We start from the raw sequence: 23,584 nt of genomic DNA on the forward strand, positions 1-23,584 counted from the left end.
AAAGCCTATATAAACACCCCAGGAGATACCAAAAATAGACACACGAAGTAGGAGGCAGGGAATCACTTGAAGAAAGCCGATTGATCCATCTCAGAAGCTGGATTCACCTTCAAGACTAAAGATCTCCCTTCAATTCCCTTCAAGAGTTCTTGGGTTTTCTTTATGTTTTGTTATCATTATTCTTTTGAGATGTTTTCTTTCATAAATATGAACTAAACCCCCTAAATACCTAAGGGGAATGAAACCTAAGACGGATCTTGTTATTATTATCTGAATTGTATGATAAATATTTGACTTGTTCTTAATTATGAGTTCTTAATTCTTGCTTTAATATTTAAGGATATTGATTAAAGTATTGATGTGCTTATTAGAGGAATAAAAGTCCCTATCTAAGAGTAGATCTTAAATAATTAAGCGGAGTTGATTGCACGCCTAGAGATAGGGTGACAAGATTTTGCCGGATTAGGGTGAAACCTAAAAAGGGAATCCATAGATCAAGTTCATGCAACACTAGGGAGTTAATTAGAAAGAGATTTCAATTAATCAACCTAGGGTTAGACGTTGTTAGTCTCGAGAGAGATAATAATATAAATTAGGGATTTCTACAGATCAAGTCAAGTGAATAAATCGTCTGATTCAGAGTCAATAACAAGTGAAGTCTAGATGGATTTTTCCCTTAAGTATTTTCCAAATCATTCAGTTTTTCCCAAAGCTATTTTCCCAATTTAATTTTAGTGCATTCTTAGTTTAATAATTAGTTTAGATAAAACAAACCCCTTTATTTTCAGGCTATATAATAAAAAGAAAGTTAATACTAGTACTTTTAGTTACTTTGGGTTCGACATTCCGATCTTGCCATAAGCTATACTACTGTTCGATAAGGTGCGCTTGCCTTTGTCGTGATAATAGTTAGTTTTCAAGAATGGATATTCATAAATTATAAAACTTATTGCACGTATCACATTACACGATCAAGTTTTTGGCACTGTTGCCGGGGAACTAAGATATTAGGAACACTCGATTTTTATTACTTTAGCCATACTACTTTTATTGCAATTTAAATTTTTATTTTCTTTTTTTTTTAATTTTTCGTTTATTCGCTTCTGGTAGGTTTTTATAGTGCATGACTAGAAGAAATCTGTCGGGACCATTACTTTTTGATAGTAAGATCGATTGCACAGCTTGCAAAAACCGAAGAGAAATAAGGCAAAGCCTAAGATACACAGAGGAAGAGCAAGAGGATGACATTCACAACACAATCAAGGAGATGACTGAAAATTAGGAAAATCCGCTACCTCCTGGGATTGCTGCTGATCCAGTAAATTAAAATCCTGCTCCACGCACTATGTATGATTATGCTAAACCTACTTTAATAGGAACTGAGTCAAGTATAGTTAGGTCTGCTGTTGTTGTAAATAATTTTGAACTTAAACCTAACACAATTAAAATGATCCAACAGTTTGTTCAGTTTGATGGTTTTTAGGACGAGGACCCAAACACTCATTTGGCAAATTTCTTAGAGTTTTACGACACTTTTAAGATCAATAGTGTTTCTGATGATGCCATTCACCTTCGGTTGTTTCCATTTTTGTTAAGGAACAAAGCTAAACAGTGGTTGAACTCATTACCACAAGGGTCAATCACTACTTGGGAACAAATAACCGAAAATTTTTTACTTAAATATTCTCCGCCAACTAAAACGGCTAAGTTGAGGAATGATATCTCTTCTTTTGTGCAGATGGATCTAGAGACACTCTATGATGCATGGGAGAGATACAAGGACCTAGTGAGAAGGTACCCTCACCATGGATTACCTTTATGGTTGCAAGTTCAAACGTTTTACAATGGCGTGAACCCCTCAACAAGGCAACTTATCAACACAGCTGCTGGTGGGACTATCAATAACAAAACACTTGAAGTGGCTTACGAATTTATTAAAGAGATGTCACTGAATAACTATCAGTGGCAAGTCATGAGAACAAAGCTGACGAAAGCAGCCGGTGTTTTCAACCCCAATGCGGTTACTATGCTATCTAACCAGGTAAAACTCTTAAATAAAAAGATTGATGGTTTGTGTGGTTCTACTTAGGTACATCCAGTGATGAGGAGCAATTCAAATGGAGGAGAAGCATACATAGAATATCAACCCTTCAACCCTAGCACCGAGGAGGAACAAGTTCAATATATGGGTAATAATTCTAGATCTCAAAATAACCCATACAGTAACACATATAATGCAAGTTGGAGGAACCATTCCATCTTCTCATGGGGTGGTCAAGGGAATCAAAGGCCACAACATCCACCAGGTCTTGAACAACCACCTTACCAATAGGAAAAGAAGCCAAACCTTAAGGAGATGCTAACAAAGTTTATCTCGGTGTTTGAAACTCGCTTTCAGAATACCGAAGTAGCACTTAAGAATCAACAAGCATTGATCCAAGGGCTCAAAACTCAGATAGGACAACTCACTAAATTGATTTCTGAATAACCACAAGGTAGCCTGCCGAGTAACACTGAATTTAACCCAAGGGAACAACTCAATGCAATTACCATTCAAGATGAGGAAGGGTTAGTTGAACCTGAACTAGAACCAAGGCAAGGAATGGTGGTAAGTAAAGGTAAAGGTGAGGTAGTCCATAGTGAGCAACAACTGGTAAGTAAAAAGTACAAACCACAGGTGCCATACCCTAATGTGACAAGGCAAGACCGCACAGACCAACAATTCAGTAAATTCCTTAAATTATTAAAAAAATTACATATCAACTTACCTTGTATTGGAACTCTTCCGCAGATGCCAAACGCAACCAAATTCTTAAAGGAGCTTTTAACAAATAAGCGGAAGTTGGATGAGGCGTCGCATGTGGAGTTAAATGCAGTTTGCTCAGCCATACTATAGAATAAGCTGGCCAACAAATTAAAAGATCCAGGCAGTTTTATGATTCCTTGTGTAATTGGTAGCTTAGATGTTAATAATACTTTGGCTGATTTAGGGGCTAGTATCAATGTCATGCCTTATAAAATATTTAAACAACTAGGTCTTGGGAAACCCAAAAAAACTAGGATGAGCATTTAGTTAGCAGACAAAACAATCAGATTTTCTAGGGGTATTATTGAAGATGTACTCGTTAAAATCGACAAATTCATATTCCAGTTGATTTTGTCGTTCTAGAAATAGAAAGGGATAGTGACGTGCCTTTAATTTTAGGAAGGCCCCTTTTAGAAACTACTAGAACTATAACTGATGTTGGTACAGGTGAACTCACACTTCGTATGGGTGAGGAAACAATCACTCTTCAAGCTCGAAATTCTACTAATGCTGATCATGTGGTGCAACCTTCCTTGTAGGAATTACGTTCGAAAGGCATACATGAGCCTTGTTCAAATAATAACAACGAACCCATCTATGAAGAACGAAGGCTACAGGTCGAGGAACTAGATGAGTGGCAGACATAGAAATTGAGATCACATGATAAACCGAAACCACGCCATGACGAGCTCAATATTTCACCAAATCAACTTAAGGTTGGAGACAAAGTACTATTAGATGCACCAGACCCTCAGATTGCCACCTCTGAACCTAATGGAGAAATCCCTCTTACGGTACTTAGCATTTTCCCATACAGTACAGTCGAGGTAATTCATCCCAAATTCGGTACGTTCAAGGTAAATAGTACTCGTCTAAAACTTTATTTTGATAAAATTGATAGCAAGGGTGAGGAGTTTAAACTCCTCGCACCACCATGACCATGCAACAGAGAGGTAAGTCGAGCTTAGACTATAAATAAGTGCTTCTCGGGAGGCAACCCTAGCACCAACAGTGTTAACTTCTTTAAATTTTAGTTTTTAACATTTAATTCACTAACTGAGACACTGAACATAGGTTTTCTAGAACCACACGGCCTGGCCCACGAGCATGCCTTAGGCCGTGCCCATACCACGGGAGGCAACACAGCTGTGCGATACGGCCGTGTGAAAACAGGACAAAATTTTTCCCCAACACGGGAGTCGATAAGTTGCCACGGCCGTCCGACATGGCCGTGGGTGAATCTATCAAAACAAGACGGGCATGCAACACGCCCGTGCTTACTACCCGTGGTCAAGATTGACAAAATAACACGGGCGTGGACATCCATACATGGGCGTGGGAGAAGCGAATGAAGCAGAACGCGGCCGTGCAATACGGCCGTGTGCATCAATACGCCCAAAGAACATGGGCGTCGGCCAAATTTTAAACTCGCCCAAATTTGAAAATCACATTACACACGGGCTAAAATTAGGGCGCACGGGCTTGTCCCACGGCCGTCTGCCCTAATTTCTATATTAACCCCTCAATATTCATCATACCCTTCCCCAAAAACCCTATCCTAGCCCCCGCAACCTCTTCACACGCCCTCACTCCCACGCCCGTGGCCGACCGACAGCTCTCTTTAGACGACTAACTTTTCCCTCCACCAAGAACTATTGCATTTATTTATTCTTTCCTCCTTATTACCTTCATTTCTTTCACTTATTTTATCTATTTATTTATTTATTTGGCTGATTTATGATTGATATTCATATTTCTCACTATAGTCATGCTTATGCTTGTTATTCCTTGCCATTTTAGTCAATGTATTGTTATACATTCATTCTTTCTTGTGTTTCCATAGATTTCATGCCACATTCCATATTCCCATATGCATTCACTAGGTATTTAATTGACACTATTCTAGTATTCCTAATGATAATAATGATTTGATATTTCTATTTAGTCAGTAACCCCTATGAAGTATTTCCATTTAATGTTAACATGCTTGCATACCTTTCCACGTTATTCCTGGGAGGTATTCCTATAACTTTGTCTTGCCATTGCAGATACCATGTCAAATCCACGTGATAAGAAAACCACCGTCCCCACCTCGAAAAAGCAGAAAGGAGCTGCATCATCCTTGGGTCCCACTGCCGAGATCAGACACCTGTTCCTCCAATTCCCACAGGGACCATAGGAGGAACTATTTCAAATACTACGGGCCCGACCCTTAGGTGCGGGCCACTGCATTGACTGGGCCACACTTGAACAAATCCAACTGGCTAACGCGGTCCGAGCCTTTCAGATAACTGACCCATAGGGGCTCTTTTTCGAGATCATCGAGTCGACGTACCTTGGGCTCACACTCGAACTCTGCTTGACCTTCCATCTTCAAGTAGTTATGACAGAGTTCGATGATCCTGGAATGGTCCAGTTTCATCTCGGTGGTTTAGTCCGCCAGTTGAGCGTACCTGAGTTCGGCTTCGCTTTGGGGCTCTATACGGAGGAGTTCATGGACGACGATGATTTTGACACCCTCCATCTCCACATCCACTTGTCTCCCTCCAATTGCTGGAGGGCCCTCGTTCCTTCTTCAGCCACCTATGACCTTGGCCGCTCTAAAGCATTGGCCCTCACCCCATCACTGAGGTACTTTCAAGTCATCTTGGCCCACATTCTAACAGGGCGGCGATAGAGCATCGGCATTGTCGACACTCACGACTCCTACTTTTTATAGAGTATGGCGAACAGGTACGTCTTTGACCTTGGCTATTTCATTGCCCTCACCATTCGCCATCAGATGGAGTGACATAGGAAGGGAGTCATATCCATCGACCCTTATGTGACTCGCCTGGCACGGTATTTCGGCCTCCTCAACACGGCGGTGGAAGCATCTTCCCTCACCCTCATTGGTCAAATGTCCCCACAGAGCATCTCGAGTATGCTACATATGAGGATGATCGAGCGTCGATGTGGAGTTGACCCACCCTAGTACCGCCTGGTCCAGTCCACCGAGGAGGAGGACCCAAAGGACATTACTGATAATGTCCCTCCACGTCATGAGGACCTACCGTCTCAGCCACCACCCATCCATCGTCCAGTTCATACGGCGGCTTCATACTCTGACATCTCTGAGCGGCTTATTCGACTTAAGCAGCAGTGTTTTCAGCGCTCTGATCACTTTGATGCTACTCTACATCAGATTTGTCAGCACCTTCACATCTCATCGCCACCACCACCTCGCGAACCATCTGGCGATGACGATGTTTAAAGACTTTTTATTTTTTATTTTTATTTTCACTTTTATCTTTATTTATCTTCTTTAAGTATTTTTTATTTTATTTTCCTTTAATACTATTTCATTTTTAGGTTTTATAATTTTGATTGAACAATTTATAGTTTTGGCTATTTCATTACGAGTAATTATGCTTCTTTATATTTCCTAAAGAGTTCTTGATTTTATCACAGTTATAAAGAGCTTAATAGCTTATCATCACTTAGGAACTTGAAACTCTACTGGAAAAGGTTTTCCATGACTGCCATGTCCTGCCCGACCACCACGATAACCTCTTCGCTGGACACTGTGGTTGTGGAACCCAACCTCTACCACCACCAGAGTATCCTCTTCCAATCTTATCATTGCCTTGGCCGATTATTCTCCATACCTCCAATTCAAGGATTCCATTCAACATTCAGGAAGTTTCACTTCTCTTCCTCTCTCTTCTGATATTATATTTATATCACTATAATATATCTTTGTACATTGAGGACAATGTACATCTTAAGTGTGGGGGGGAGGACATTTATATCATTATCAGAAAAATCCCTGAATTTTTTCTTGTTCTCAAATAATCTTCTCACATCATTATTAGAATGAATTTTGATTAATTTATGATTTTTATTGATATGTCTTGAATTAAAACATAGACGTTTATGCATTGACTATTTAAACTTTAAAAGAATTAAGGAATCAAGCATGAAAAGTTGATTCTTGAAAATTAAAAATTTTTAGGTTGTTTCCCCAAGTTTAGGTATTATCTTGAGTTGAAATTCACAGGTTTTATACTTTTTATTGAACAATTTTTGTGACATCTAGAGCGCTTAGAGCATATATTATTTCTTTCATGCTCACTTTTATTGTTGTTTTGAGTGTGTCAATATCGAATCGTTATTCTAGAACTTGCTTGATTATGCATGTCAAGACCACACCATTGATTTGATATGTTGAGATGATAAAGGCACTTAGGTTTAAACCATTTAGTCTATAAAAGTCGACCCTCATAATTAACCCTTAGTGAACCCCTTTGAGCCTAACAAGCTATTCATTGATTCACCCTCAATATTAACCCATAACCCATTATTGTTGAAATCCCCTAATTTGATCCCTATTTTTGTCGAGATTTGATTTGAATTAATTGCTTAGCTATGTTTTATTTTTCGTTGTAATAATTAGCAAAGTTCTCTGTTATTTGACTTGTTCCAGAAAAAAAAACATACATACATATTAGTAGTAATTCTTTGTTTTTGAGCTTAAGTATTTAAATTCCTTATCCCATGAAGAAAAGCTCAATTCTAGGATTTCCTAATTAGGAATATAATTTATCAAGTTGTAGTATTTTTCTAGTTAGGTAAATTTTCAATTCAATCTCAATTCTAACCTTTTTTTTCAGCTTGTAACCACAACCCCTAACCAAAGCCACGTTACAACCCTCTAAAGACCTTTTGATTGATGTATCATCTCAATATATAGTGGTGGAGATTTGATTTTCACACAAGCCTATGGTAATAACTTTTCATATTGACTGTTGAGTGCTAAATTTCTTATCCTTAAATACCTCAAGTGATTTGAGTGAATCTTTAGTGAGGATGTGAAACTCTGTGATGTTTTGAATCAAAGGTGATTACTTAGATGAGGGGAGACACCTATGTTTTCGTAATAAAATGCTCAACTTAGAATGCTTGAAACTTTGATGGTCTTCGAGTTGAATTTTCAATGTGTGACTACTTATGGATTATTTTGAAAAACTATTGATGAGAATTATAAGTTGAGAAGAATTCATTTTAATTGTGAGTTGAGGATTTTGCTTGAGGACAAGCAAACGCTTAAGTGTGGGGGTATTTGATAAACCGTAATCTATACATATTTTTACCTCATGATTAGCATATTTTTGGATGAATTATCCTTAGATTTGGTGAATTCGATGCTCCTAATCCTTTAATTTCATGTTTTATACTTAGGTGAGCATAGGAGAGTAAAAAGAGCGAGAAACGGGCCAAAAATAGAGAAAGTGGACCAACATGTGAAATCAACACGGCCTGGACTTCCTTACAGGATAGACCACATGCCCATGTCCTTTTAGTAGAATCGAGCATGACTTACAAGGGTAGACCACACGGCCTTGTCTATTTAACAAACTCGAACACAGTTTGAAGCAATCGCACACGGGGGGTGTCACACGGGCATGTCCTTGTCGAGCCCAAGTCTAGTCCTATTCGAAAAAGGCCATTCTTGAGGGTTTAGAAGCATTCTAAAGCCTATATAAACATCCCAGGAGGTACAAAAAATAGACACACGAAGTAGGAGGCAAGGAATTACTCAAAGAAAGTCGATTGATCCATCTCAGAATCTAGATTCAACTTCAAGACTAAAGATCTCCCTTTAATTCCCTTCAAGAGTTCTTGGGTTTTCTTTATGTTTTGTTATCATTATTCTTTTGAGATGTTTTCTTTCATAATTATGAACTAAACCCCCTAAATACCTAAGGGGAATGAAACCTAAGACGGATCTTGTTATTATTATCTGAATTGTATGATAAATATTTGACTTGTTCTTAATTATGAGTTCTTAATTCTTGCTTTAATATTCCAGGATATTGATTCAAGTATTGATGTGCTTATTTAGAGGAGCAAAAGTCCCTGTCTAAGAGTAGATCTAACATAATTAAGCGGAGTTGATTGCACGTCTAGAGATAGGGTGACATGATTTTTCCAGATTAGGGTGAAACCTAAAAAGGGGATCCATAGATTGACTTAATGCAACACTAGGGAGTTAATTAGAAAGAGATTTCAAATGATCAACCTAGGGTTAGATGTTGTTAGTCTCGAGAGAGATAATAATATAAATTAGGGATTTCTACGGATCAAGTCAAGTGAATAAATCATTTGATTCAGAGTCAATAACAAGTGAGGTCTAGGTGGGATTTTCCCTTAAGTATTGTCCAAATCATTCAGTTTTCCCTAAAGGTATTTCCCCGATTAACTTTCTGTGCATTCTTAGTTTACTAATTAGTTTAGACAAAACAAAACCCTTTATTTTCAGGCTAGATAATAAAAAGAAAGTTAATACTAGTACTTTTAGTTCCTTTGGGTTCGGCATCCCAGTCTTGCCATAAGCTATACTACTATTCAATAAGGTGCGCTTGGCTTTGTCATGATAATAGTTAGTTTTCAAGAACAGACATTCATAAATTATAAACTTATTGCACGTATCACATCATACGATCATGTGCACACAGCCATGCCACACGCCTGTCTGCTAGGCCGTGTGGTTAATTAATTTTCTTCAAAATTAGATGCAGGTTTCACATGGCCAAGGCACACTCCCGTGTTCTAGGCCTTGTAGCACACACAGTTGAGACACACGCACATGTCTCTGCCCATGTGCTTAATTCTGAGCATTCTATTTCTCAAATTTAAGGTGCAAGGGACACACGACCTAACCACACACCCATGTACCAAGCCGTGTGTCACACATGGTCTAGACACACACCCGTGTATCTGCCTATATGGACTAAATAAAGCCATTTCTAGCTTCATTTTTCACCCAAAATCACACCAATGACCTACACTCAAACTCACATCCAAATACCAACCATTTCAAACAGTCAAATTAATCAAACTCTATCATTCAACATGGCATGTCTTTATATGCATACATGTTTAAAATATTACCTTGGTTATTCCATATGAAACACCACTAACCCGTATCCATTGTCAGAGCAGGGTTTCAGAGTATTACTGGAAAATTCAAAACATTTTTCAATTAATTTACGTAAATTACTATTTATTTACCGATATCATACATATCGTCCCTTGTATGGACTTTCGAGGCCCAACACGAGTGTTGGAATCAAATCGGGATAAAATTATGAACTAAGAGAATTTTTCGTGAAATTCGAAATTTTTTCCTAGGTGCAGGGCTCACACGCCGGTATGGTCAGGCAGTGTACTACACACGCCCGTGTCCCTAACCCGTGTAACTTTCTGACTTTTAAATTCAAGTCAAACAGCCAAGTCACACGTTCATGTGCTAGGCCATGTGGCGAATTTTTATTTTCAAAATTTAGGTGCAGTTTTCACACGGCCGTGTCAACCACACGGCTGAGGCACCCGCCCGTGTCTCAGCCCATGTGCCTAATTTTGAGAATTCTGTTTCTCATTTTTAAGATGTAGGAGGCACACGGCTGGACCACATGCCCATGGGACAAGCCGTGTGTCATGCACGGCCAAGACACATACCCATGTGTCTACTTGTGTGGACAAAATAAGGCCATTTCCTAGCCTCTTTTGTCACCCAAAAATTACCATTTTCCTACAATGAAACTCACAAGCATATATCCACCAATACAACATCGTATTCACAAGAAATGTGACATCAATCATATAGGATTATCTCATGCATCAATAGATATAAACTTACCCATGTCATAAACTCATATGCTAACACAATTTCATCAAACCAACTCATAATAAGCACTTAATCACTTTAAAATAGCCAAACTTAGACCATCATTAGCCACTCCAATGGCTAGGTTACAAAACAACCAGTACAAGCCATCATTGGCCAACTAAGCTTATAGATGCCATTATACAACAATGAGTTTTCATTTATACCAAAATGAGATAGTGGAAAGTATAATGACTGCTCAGACTGACTTCCAACCTTCGCGAGCTTTGGGTACTATAAAATAGAAAAAATAAACGAAGTGAGCATTTTATGCTCAATAAGCCCGTATAACGAGAAATAAACTTCCCGGTTTTTTTATTAACACAAGCACACATAAACACATATTCCATAAATTTTGGGTAAGTTACCTAATCTCATATGAATATCAAGTAAACAAGGATGAGCTCATCATATTACAAGCTTCCATTAATTTCACCTTTCCACTTTTCAAGAGTCTTTTCCATCGAACTATTGAAATCTCGATGGATGTTCGAGTAATATACACATGTGCAAAAGTACCCATTGGGTACATATTGAAAAGGCACACCCTTGAGTCGTACATTTTACTGTAGGATTACCAGTCTAGGTTAAATCCTATCCATAGCATACACTTTAAAAAGCTTAATATGGATTACCTGTGACACCCCTAAAGTGACCCTAGTCGGAAAGCGGTTTCGGGACCGCTAAACCGAGTCACCAAATTATTTGAATATGATAATTATTGTCTAAAATATGTGAATATGAATGTGTGAAAGTTTTAAGCTTTGGTTTAGTTAATTGCATGTGAATTTAGTTAATAGGACTTATGTGTGACACTTTTGAAATGTGAGAGGTTAATCTATAAGGATCTATTAGTGCATGTAATCAAAGGGGTGGACTTGCATGTCAATTTCCCCCATTTAATTACTAGTGGCCGGCCATGACAAAGGGTGATGGGTAAAACATGTCATAAACATGTTGTGTTAATGGTTTATGTTAGAAATAATAAAATAAAGGGTTAGTAATAAAATAAGGAGATGGAGGGTGATGAAAACAAAGAAAAAAAAAAGTGTCCATCCTTTAACATTTCTTTTGGCCGAAAATTCTAAGGAGGAAGGAAGAAGAAGAGGATTTTCTTGCTTCATGTTCGGTTGGTTGGTGTTTAGGAGGAGGAAATGTTGAAGAGATTCAGCCATGCTTGTAGCTAGGTTAAGGTAAGTTTGATGTTGTTCCATGAGATTCATGCATATTTTTGATGTTAGTTTGAGTTCTACCTAGCCCACGGTTTAAATCTTGCTATGTGATGAAGATGATACTCAGCCATGGGTGTTATTTTCTTGGTTGGTGTTTGTTTCATGCTAAATCTAGATGAACAATGGGGGTTGTCATTTAGGTTAAGATCAAAGAAATTAATCTTGTTAAAACTTTGAACTAATAATGCCCATATGTGTGATAGCCGAACATAGACTTTGTTTAAAGTCTTGGTCCAAGGCAGTTAAGTGTTTTGGAAATGATTAAGCTAGGTGTTTGATCTTTTGGTTCGGCATAGTACATAAAATGTTGCTAGATGGAGAAAAATTCGGCCAGCAAGAGGCGTGCTAAGGCGAATATAATTTTGTATATTAATGAGTAATGCATGTGTTGAATTGATGGAATGGAGAGGATGTTTTAATAGTGCATATATGTGTATTAGCCAAGTTTTGAACTTGAAACAAAATGGTATTTGGTCAATACAAGTGACCATACTTGTAGAATGTATTAAGTATGCAATCGGCCTCAACATAGACATGCATGTTCGGCCACACGAATGAATGCATAGATTGATGTTGTACATTCGGCTATAGGTAAGCATAATGATTATCCTATCTTGACTTAGACAATCGGCTCAAGGAGAATTTGTTAAGTGCTTAGTTAATTGATATTAGGTTAATGATGTGTGTATTTGGTCATAAAGGTGCACATGAGGAAATGTTTGATTAATTGTACTAAATTGCTTAATGTGATTAAAATGCGTATGACCATTTTGTATTTGAGCTAAAGGTGGCCATATGACCTATCGAATTCATTGTCATATTCGGCCATAAGCTAGCATAATGAGACTTTAATAAGTTAAATTTGTTTGAATTAGCTCAAGAGCTTAGAGGACCAAAGTTGGATAAAGGAAAGGAAAAAGTGATCGAATAGCCACCGAAATCGTTCGACAACATCCGAGGTAAGTTTTAAGTGATTAAACGTTGAGTAAATTCAATCATAATAGGACATAATGAGTTGATTTAATAAGATATGATGTGGCCATGATATGTCTTAAACTCAAATGGTAAGTTCATAAGTGTTTGGACTTGGAAATTTAAGAGCAAATTGTAATAATTTGCTTTGGACAGCAGCAGTAAAGTGATTTTAGAAAATCACTATAAATTGTTGGCGTGGAATTATAGGCTGAATAAAATATGTAATCAAGGCTTAATTAGTCTAGTTTCTTATAAAAGAGACCTTGTGAGCAAAGAAATTTCCTATAAAGAGATATTTAAAGTTGTGTGAGACGGTGTCAGAATGACTCCGAAATCCCCTGTTTTGTTTTTAGAAAATCATTATAAATTGTACAAAAATGGTTATAAGATAAAATTTATATGCTTAGACTCCTTAATGAGTCTAGTTTCAAATGAAATCAAATATAACACATTTTGAATTCTGTAAAATGAGAAATTTGATTCGTAGTGAAGAGTGGTCAGATTAGTCAAACAGTGAAACAGGGGAAACTTTAAGAAAAATCTGGTATTGATTGGCCAAACTTAAAATTCTGGAAATTTTATGGATGGAAGATATACGAGTCTATATTCAGGAAAAATTAACGGCAAGTGATTTGGAGTTTTTTAGCTCCAGTTATAAATAATTTAGTGACTATTGCTCAGGAAAAACAGCTTGTGCTGAATTTGAGATTATGTTGTAAACCTTGATAAACTTGTTTTAGTTGCTCATAAGCTATTGATTAAACCCAAACGTGAATTCTAAATTGTGATATTGGAAAATGATAAATGTAGATTCAGCCAAGACAATGTGTATACGTGAAAGTATATGTGGTATGTGAAGTATATTTGGATAATTGTGATGTGAATACATGAAAATTTATATTTTGATTTAGGATTTTTTGTGATGGATGTGATCATGCGTATGTGTGATAAGGCCGAATGACCAATGTGATGAATGTGAACATGCGTATGTGTGATAAGGCCGAATGGCCAATGTGATGGATGTGAACATGCGTATGTGTGATAAGGCCGAATGGCCAATGTGATGAATGTGAACCCGTATATATATGTGTGATAAGTCCGAATGGCCAATGTGATGAATGTGAGCATGCGTATGTGTGATAAGGCCGAATGGCCAATGTGATGAATGTGAACATGCGTATGTGTGATAAGGCCGAATGGCCAATGTGATGAATGTGAACATGCATGTATGAGATAAGGCCGAATGGCCAATGTGATGAATGTGAACATGAATATATGTGGTAAGGCCGAATGGCTAATGCGAAACGTGTATGAGATGGATATGTGGTAAAGCCAAATGGCTAATGTGAGATATGTATGAGATGTGTATATATATATATTGTGGCCAAATGACAAACGGTGAAAGTTGTGTATTATTAGATTTTTGATGAGGCAAATGAATTACAAATATGACAGTCGATGTGAAGGTTGTAACATGTGATTAAATGTACATGAAACTTGGTAATATATTCCGGGTAAGACCTGATGACTACGTGTGGAGATTATGTCCGGGTAAGACCCGATGACTACGTGTGGAGATTATGTCCGGGTAAGACCCGATGACTACGTTGGAGATTTTGTCCGGGTAAGACCCAATAACTTCATGTGGAGATTTCGTCTGAGCTAAAGGTCTCACCGATAATCCGAGTAGAGGTTAGAGCTATAAGACTTCGTAATAAGAATTGCATATAAATATATTCAATGCGAAAGGTTAAACAGGTATGTACTCCAAGTTTATATGTGAGCTTGATTTGAACTAAATCATAAGGTAGTTATGTGATGCATATGAGAGCAATCTATGAGACTATTCCTATGATTATGTGACTTCGGATCAGTGTGAGAGGATATGTGAAATCATACAATATATCTATGTCACATGAGCTCACTTTTATGCGAAAGTTTATCTGCCTATTGTATATGATGAGATGTGCATATTCGGTAAAGGGATGGTATGCCCGAAGGAAGAGTGAAATAAAAATACGAACAACTATGTTAGAATTTGATTGTTATCTATTGTCACTACTTAAAACTTACTAAGCATTGCAATGCTTACTCCGTTTACTTTGTTTTCTCTGTTTTATAGATCTCATTGCGGCTACTGTGCTCGAGGATCGTCGACAACTAGTCACACTATCACTATCCACCGCTTGTAATCGTTATGTTTAGAATTATTTTATGGCATGTATAGAATAGACTAGTGGCGGAAGAATATTTTTGGTTAATGTATATAAGCCATGCGAAAATGGCATCTTTTGAATGTTTACTTAGAGAAGTTTAAATTTTATCCTGGTCGTGCTTAGTACTTATTTAAATGAATGATCTTTATTTCAAGAAAAGTTCAAAATTTTACTGTTCGACATGAGTTACAAGTCCAGTAATGCCCTTACCTATTCCTGACGATTCACGGATAGGGTGTTACATTACCCATTCGGGCCAAATCCAATTTATAGCCTAAATCAAGAGAGCTTACATTAGAATTACCTGTCCGGGCTAAATTCTATTTGCAACATATGCACTATTATTTTCAACCCATCAAATTCAACATTCAACCAGAACACGATAATTGTCCATATTACACGACTTAAAACTATTTTTTTATGTATATATATATATATCATCTCATACATAACAACACAATCACACATTTCAATTCAAGCATATTAACATGCATTTTTAAGTTACATGAACTTACCCTGAAAATGGTTCATTTTTGAATTTCAACTAATCCAAAACCTTTTGCTTTTCTCGATCTAGTTCCGTAGGTGGTCGTTCTGAATTTATATTGATAAACTTAACTATTAATATATCACATTTCATATACATTTTCATTCTATTGCTCCTAGGCAAAATTACCATTTTGACCCTATCCTTTTCAAAAATTTTGATTTCGTCCCTAGGCTCGAAAAATGAAATTCATGAAATTTAATCCTTCTTTCCAAGCCTAGTTGAAATTTGTAAACAACATTTACAGCACACATTTTTCACAAATTTTAGAATTTTCCATGGGTTTTTACCATTTTTCAATTTAGTCCTTAAATCAAGTTTTAATAAAAAATTGCTTTGTAAAAGTTGTTTATCTATGAATAACTTTTCCTTTTCTACCATAAATTTCTAATTTTCAGCATATTCATCCATGAACCAAATGTCATACATTGATAACTTTTCCCCTAAATAGAGAGATTAGACTAACCCGGTTTCAAATATATAAAAATAATTAAAATCAGGACAAATTTCATACCCTTTCATAATTGGTAATCTCTCCTAGGGTTTCCATAGAAATTTTGGGGATAAATATTTCTTTTTATTTAATTTCCATCTTTTAATTTTACTGATTTCCAATTTAGTCCCTTGCCTTTTCTAATTTTTCCATGGATGAGTCATTAAAATATCTACTAACTACCCTTCAATGGTATAATTACCATATAAGGACCTTAAGTTTTGAATTCCATAGCTATTTGATATCTATAGCTACTAGAATCCAACTTTTTCATTTTATGCAATTTAGTCCTTTACCTAATTAACCACACAATCGATAAAATTTTCGTATCAAAATTTTCATGTAACCTTCCTATCATGATGCCAACCACAAAATAAAATAAAATAAAATAATTTTTATTTTTAACTCAAATTTGTGGTCTTGAAACCATTGTTCCGACCTAACTGAAATTGGACTGTTACAGCTCTCCCCCATTGGAAATTTTCGTTCTCAAAAATTCTTACCAAAAAAGAGGTTAGGGTATTGCTTCCTCATGGTATCCTCAAGCTCCCAGGTTGCTTCATCTAATCCATGCTGTTTCCAAAGGACTTTTACCAAAGCCACCTTTTTATTTTACAGCTCTTTTGTCTCATATGCCAGTATCTTATTTGGTTCTTCATTGTAAGTTATATCAGGTTGAATTTCAACTTCTATTGGAGAAATAACGTGTGAAGGATCCGATCAATATCGTCGTAGCATGGGTACATGAAACTCATTATGAAATTTATCAAGCTCCGGAGGTAACGCTAACTGATATGCAACAGGCTCGATTCTTTCAACAATCTCATATTGCCCGATGAACCGTGGACGCAGTTTTCCTTTACGTCCAAATCGAAAAACTTTCTTCCAAGGTGACACTTTCAAGAATACTTTGTCACCAACTTGAAATTCTATTTATTTTCGTTTCAAATCAGCGTAGGACTTTTGACAATCAGAGGCTTCTTTCAAACTATCTTGAATTATCTTCACCTTTTTTTCGGTCTCTCGGATCAAGTCAACTCCATGTATCTTTTCTCACTTAACTCTGTCCAATACAATGGAGTTCTACACTTTCAACCATATATATCCTCATACGGCACCATTTTAATACTAGATTGATAACTGTTATTGTAAGCAAATTCAATCAAAGGCAAATATTTTTCCCAATTACCTTCGGATTCAAGTACACAACACCGAAGCATGTCTTGTAACAGTCCAGTTTTGACCCTAGTCAGAACCGTGGTTTCGGGACCACATATTCGAGTCAAAAAATAGTTAAATATTATTTTCCATGCTTATGATGTGTGAATTAGCATATGTTAAAGTTTCGTCTGAAAATTTAATTGTTTGTGTGCTCAATTTGATAAAAGGACCTAATCGCGTAAAATGTAAAAGTTGCTACTACTTGTTAAAAGTGCTTATTTGATTTGGCTTTATAAATGAGAGGTCCTTATTATGTTATTTTACCATTGGAAGTTTGAATGGACATTAATGACCATCCAATATATGTTTATTTTATGTTTATAATAAGGTTAATAAGGTAAAATGTTTATTAATGTTAATTAAAATAAAAAAAAGCATGAAAATGGCCATTAACATCCATTTGTGCCGAAAATACAAAAAAAAAAAAAAGGAAAAGAACATTAGGGTTCAGCCATTGATTTTCTTTGATTAAGGTATGTTTTTGCTTCAGTTTTTGATAATTTCTACATTTTTGTTGTTATATGATTTTGATGATGAATTTGAAATGTGCCATGAATAAATTCATGAGCTTTATGTTGTTAAATATGAAAGTTTGATGTTGGGTTTATATGTTTTGTCTTTGGATTTTTGATGATTTTGTGTAAAATGGGCTAAATTGTGAAATTTGTAAATTGAGGGGCTAAAATGTAAAATAAATAAAATGTGTGGACTTGTATGGGTGCTATGAATATTTAGCCAAGCATGAGCATATGCAAATTATGTGTATTTTGCGATTTTGTGAATTAGGGACTAAAGTGTCAAAATGTGAAAACGTGAGGGCTAGTTTGTAAATTGCCCTAAATATGTGTTTATGGATTGTTTTGAATGAATTTATGATTAAATAAGTTAAATTTGAATTTATATAGATCAAGAATTAGAGAAAATGGAATTAGATCGGGGAAAATCGAAAGTTGTCGAGTAACAAATTCCATCCATCTGAATCCATACGAGGTAAGTCGATATACAAATAAGCTTGTTTAAATTGAATTATTATTATTCATTTGATATTGAATTGTGATGAATGAATGTCTGAGCTAAATATTTGCTATCCGAGAAAGTATCGACAAAGTTTTGACGTCTGAAAAGCCCCGTATAAACCTTAGGAATAGTTAGGATACATATGTCACGACATAGGATTTTGTTATTTGATTTCGTGTAAGACGACGTATGGGACGTTGGCATTGATTTCTGTTTTACGTGTAAGACCATGTTTGGGACATTGACATCGTATTTGATTTCATGTAAGATCCTGTTCGGGATAGTGGCATCAATGTTTGATTACATGTAAGACCACGTCTGGGACGTTGGCATTTTATATGTTCTCTGAGCTATCTGCGTATCTTTATGTTTTCGAATGGTTCAACAGGCATTCCGAGAAAATGAATGAATAAGTAAATATATATATTCGATTCAGATATGTTTGAATTGTGTACTATATTTGAAAATGAAGGGTACGTATAAGTGCAAATGATGATCTATGATCCAAGTATATGAATATGAGGTTTGTGTTGGTAATTGGCTCCAAAGTATAGGTAATTTGATGATGTTTATATGCTTTAAATGATAAGTTTAATTGTATATGGCTTGCTAAGCTTTTGAAAGCTTACTTTGTGTGTGTTTGCATTGTTTTATAGATATCGAAGCTACTGTGAGCTTAGGGATCGTTGAGGATTATCACCATACTATTGAACCTTATTTTGGTACTTTGAAAATGTATATATTTTGAAGTATGGCATGTATAGGCTAAAAGTGTTTAAATTATGTTTTGTGATGTATATATTTAGCCATGTCATAAAGCTAGGTTGTGTTTGAACTTATAGTTTGATAATGGTATATGATATGTGATGTTACTAAGAAATTTTGGTATGTTTTGGTTGACCAAAAGAAATGGTCAATGTTGAGAAATTTTGGCAAGTTTGGAGCATTTGATTGAATGAGGTATTGATCATATGTTTAGGTATGATTTTAGTTTAAGTTTTTGGTATTAATTGATTGATAAATTGAGATTTGAAATGGTTGGTAATGTTATAGCATGCATTATGAATGGTTTGGTATAGATATTGGCTGAAATGGTTGTGCATATATGTTTGGTTTGGTGCTTGTAGGTTGACCTAAATTGGGGTGGCAAATTGGCTATTCAAATGGCCTATTTTTGTCCACATGGGCAGAGACACGGACGTGTGTTTCAGCCGTGTGCGATACATAGTTATGTTAGACGGTCGTGTGTCCTCTAGGGTAGCCTACAACTGTAAGTCAGACTCGAGCACGACCAAGGCACATGGGCGTGTAACTAGCCGTGTGGCCCAAGTTAGTCTTAACCACAGCCAAGGCACATGGGCATGTCTTGTGGCCGTGTGAGCAAGTCAGTATGTATTCCCTATTTTGACACGGCCTAGTACACGGGCATGTCTAATGTCATGTAAGGCACACGACCTGATTACACGGGCGTGAAACCTGTACTTGTTTGAAAAATGTTTAGGTTTTGGAAAAAAATTTTGTATGTCTTCGGTTCAGTCCCAACTCTTTTCTGACGCATGTTTAAGGTCTTGAAGACTTATCTCTGACGATTTGATAATTATGAAGTAAAAGTTAAATGTTTCGATTTGTCTGGTAATGCCTTTAACCCTAGTTCGGCGATGGATACGGCTTAGGGGTGTTACATTTTATTGGTATCTGTATCACACGTTTAGATTGTCCATCTGTTTGAGGATGGAATGCAGTACTAAAGTGTAAATGAGTGCCTAGAGCTTCATGCAACTTACTCCAAAATCGAGATGTAAACCGAAGGACTCTATTTGAGGTAATAGAGATTGGCATTCTGTGTAGCGTTACAATCTCAGAGACATATAATTCAGCCTATCTTTCCAATGAAAAATTCATACGTACTGGGATAAAGTGTGTTGACTTCATTAAATGATCGACAATTACCCAAACAACATCTTTCATTTTCGTTAATAAAGGTAATCCCGTTACAAAGTCCATGGTAACTCTTTCCCATTTCCACTCTGGTATTGTAATTGGCTGCAATAATCCCGAAGGTACTTGATGTTCGACATTTACTTGTTGACATATCAAGCATTTCGATACAAATTCAGAAATATCCCGTTTCATTCCCAACCACCAATACATCTTTTTCAAGTCACTATACATCTTATGACTACTAGGATGTATAAAAAATTTGATAAAAATCGATTTACGAGCTTAGGGGTAAAATAGTAATTTTGTGAAAGTTTAGGGGCAAAATGGTCATTTTTCTAAAATATGATTTATGAAATGCATTGATTAATATGATGATTAAAGTAGTGAATTTTTATCATTTTAGATCAAGAAATACAAAATACGAACCTAGACCGAGGGAAGGCCAAACAAGTAGATTAAATCCAATTAGTCGCCACTTTTTGTATACCGAGGTAGGTTGTACGTAAGTAAGGAAACTTTTTTGTTATTATGTGTTGAATGATAAAACAACTTTATCGTTATCATGTGTTGCATGATTAATTTTGTGTAATATGGTTGAAATTTGCTTATGAATAATGCATGATGAAATTTAATGTAGTAGAGTCCCGATTGAACTTAGGAATAGATTAGATATCCATACCATGACATTTGGGTGATATGTGTGCTAGTGTAAGACCATGTCTGGGTCATGGCATTGGCCACGATATGAGAGCAGTGTAAGGCCATGTCTAGGACATGGCATCGGCAATGTAATGAGAGACAGTGTAAGACCATGTTTGGAACATGGCATTGGCATTGAGATGCGAGGTAGTGTAAGACCATGTCAGGGACATGGCATTGGCCTCGACATGTAAGCCAGTGTAAGACCATGTTTGGAACATGGCATCGGTAATTCACCCTTTTGTGCAAAGCTTGTCAGATATCCTTTAGTATTCCAAATGGTTTCACGGGTTATTTTAAGGCTTATGACAATGATATGGAATGATATAAATGTGTTGTGAGTGGCACAGGTTCTTATTCAAAACTCATGAGATATGATTCTAGTTATGTTGTCTTGATGGTAAGAATAACATGAGTAAGTTCTAGCTATGAAAATGATTTTGGGACGATATTGTAATTGTTGGCCTAAACTCGTGATATATAAGTATGTAGTGATATTTACCTTTGTTCACTCAAGAATGTTGTGCTGAATTATAATATGCATGGTTGATGTTGTTACTTATTTATATATGCAACTTACTAAGCTTTATGCTTACTCCTTCTCTTTTCCATCTTCTTGTAGTGTCGCCGAGCTAGTATCAAGGATCCAGGGACGTCAGAGGCATCGATCACACTATCACCTTAAGCTTTTGGTATAGCTAGTTTAAATGTTTTGATTATGGCATGTATAGGGACTTGAATCTTTTGTTTAGTGTCTTGTTAGTTTAGCCACAAGTGTTGGCTCATATGATGGATGTGATATTCATTTTTTATATGCCATTAATGTTGGTTAATATTGATTATTATGAAATGCACTAATGCAAATTTCTCATGGTTGTGGTTGATTTGGTTATATATGTTATACTTGGATTGGTTTTGGTTAATATTGTGTAGGTTAGTGCAAGTAAGGGTGGCAATGGGGCTTGGCAAATAGCCTTATTTTGTCCATACGGGTAGGCACACGGTCGTGTGTCTAGGCCGTGTGTGACACACGGTTTGCCCTACGGGCGTGTAGTCCAGCCGGGTGTCCCATGTACCTCATTTTTACAAGTTAGTATGCATGGTAGTAAACACACAGTCATAGACACGGCCATGTGTCTCAGCCGTGTGGTGGACATGGCCTAACACACGGGCTTGTGCCTTGGCCGTGTGCCCTTATAGACTTGCTGACGTTAGAATAAGAATGTCAAGGTTTTTGCACATGGGCTGAGACACGAGCTTGTCCTGGCCGTGTGTAGGACATGGGTCATGGAAACGGGTGTGTGTCAAGCCGTGTGAAAACCTTTGTAGGTTCGAATCAAAAAATAAATTCGCACGAGCTAGGGACTTGGGCATGTGCTGATATGCTCAGGCTGTGTGAATCACACGGGCCTTCAACGTGGCCATGTTAAATAGGCATACGAGTGTGTCGCCCTTCCATAAGGGCGTGCGCCCCTGTCTACTTGAAATTCCACAAAGATTTCTAGAGTGTGCAGATTAGTCCCGAATTAATTCTAAAGTGTGTTTGGGGCCTTGTAGGCCCATGGTAAGGACACTAAGGTATTGTGAAAATTTTTAAATTGGAGCGAAATTTCATAAGTAGGAACGTATGTTTGTATGTGTTTAAGTCCGGTAACACCTCGTATTCGTATTCCGACATCGAACTCAGGTAAGGGGTGTTACACATTTTCTACCATAAGTTTCTAATTTTCAACATATATATCCATGACCCAATTTTTATACTTTGATAACTTTTCAAATTTATCCTCCAAATAGATAGATTAAGTTATCCCCGTTTCAAAAATATCAAAATTACTAAAACCGGGATAAGGAAACTTACCCAATGAAGCCATGAAAGTTTCTTCTCTCTCTCCTAGGGTTTCCATGTATTTTAGGTTGAAGATGACATAAAAAAATAAGATGATATCTTTTATCATTTTTTAATTAATTAAATGTTTTTCAATTTCTAATTTAGTCCTCGGCCTTTTTCTAAATTTCCATGGATGAGTCACCAAAATATCTACATACTGTTCTTTAATCGTCTAATTACCATATAAGGACCTCTATTTTTGAATTCCATAGCTATTTAATCCTTATAACTACTAGAACTCAACTTTTACATTTTATGTGATTTAGTCCGTTCCCTAATTAAACACATAATCGATAAAATTTTGTTATCAGGATTTTGACATGACATTTTCAACATATTACGGATCATGTAATAGAGTAAAAATAAATTTTATTTTCGGATCGGATTTGTGGTCCCGAAATCACTGTTCTAATTTCAATGAAAAATGGGCAATTACAATTTCATTAAGAAATTTTGCCATTTACATGCTCAATTTGATAAAAAGGACTAAATCGCCTAAAGTGCAAAAGTTGAGTTCTATTACCTAAAGGTATTAAATAGCTATAGAACTTTAAATTAAGAGTCCTTATGTTGTAATTAGGCCATAAATAGTGATAGTGGATGTACATGGCTTTGTATAAGTGTAATTTGTAATGTTTTTAAAGGTTAAAATAGTAAATAAGTAAATAAAGGATAATAATTAAAGAAAACCAATTTCCTTCATGCATTCATCTTTTTTAACTGAATCTTAGGGCAAGAAAAGCCATTGTAGAGCTTTTACATTAGGCAAACATTTCCTAGCTTGTGTGGTATGTATTGTTTACCCGTTTTTAATGATTTCTATGTTTTTGGGATCATTGTA

The 23,584-nt window shown here is 36.3% G+C and overlaps 1 non-coding gene across 1 annotated transcript; it reads right to left on the reverse strand.

Moving 5' to 3' along the window:
• Window positions 1–1,705: 1,705 nt before the first annotated feature.
• Window positions 1,706–1,812, reverse strand: LOC128289708 (small nucleolar RNA R71). Its single transcript, XR_008279353.1, has one exon. It is a non-coding gene; the product is annotated as a small nucleolar RNA R71 (small nucleolar RNA).
• Window positions 1,813–23,584: the final 21,772 nt, after the last annotated feature.

This window comes from Gossypium arboreum, chromosome 2, assembly GCF_025698485.1.
Source record: "Gossypium arboreum isolate Shixiya-1 chromosome 2, ASM2569848v2, whole genome shotgun sequence".
Lineage (NCBI taxonomy): Eukaryota > Viridiplantae > Streptophyta > Magnoliopsida > Malvales > Malvaceae > Gossypium > Gossypium arboreum.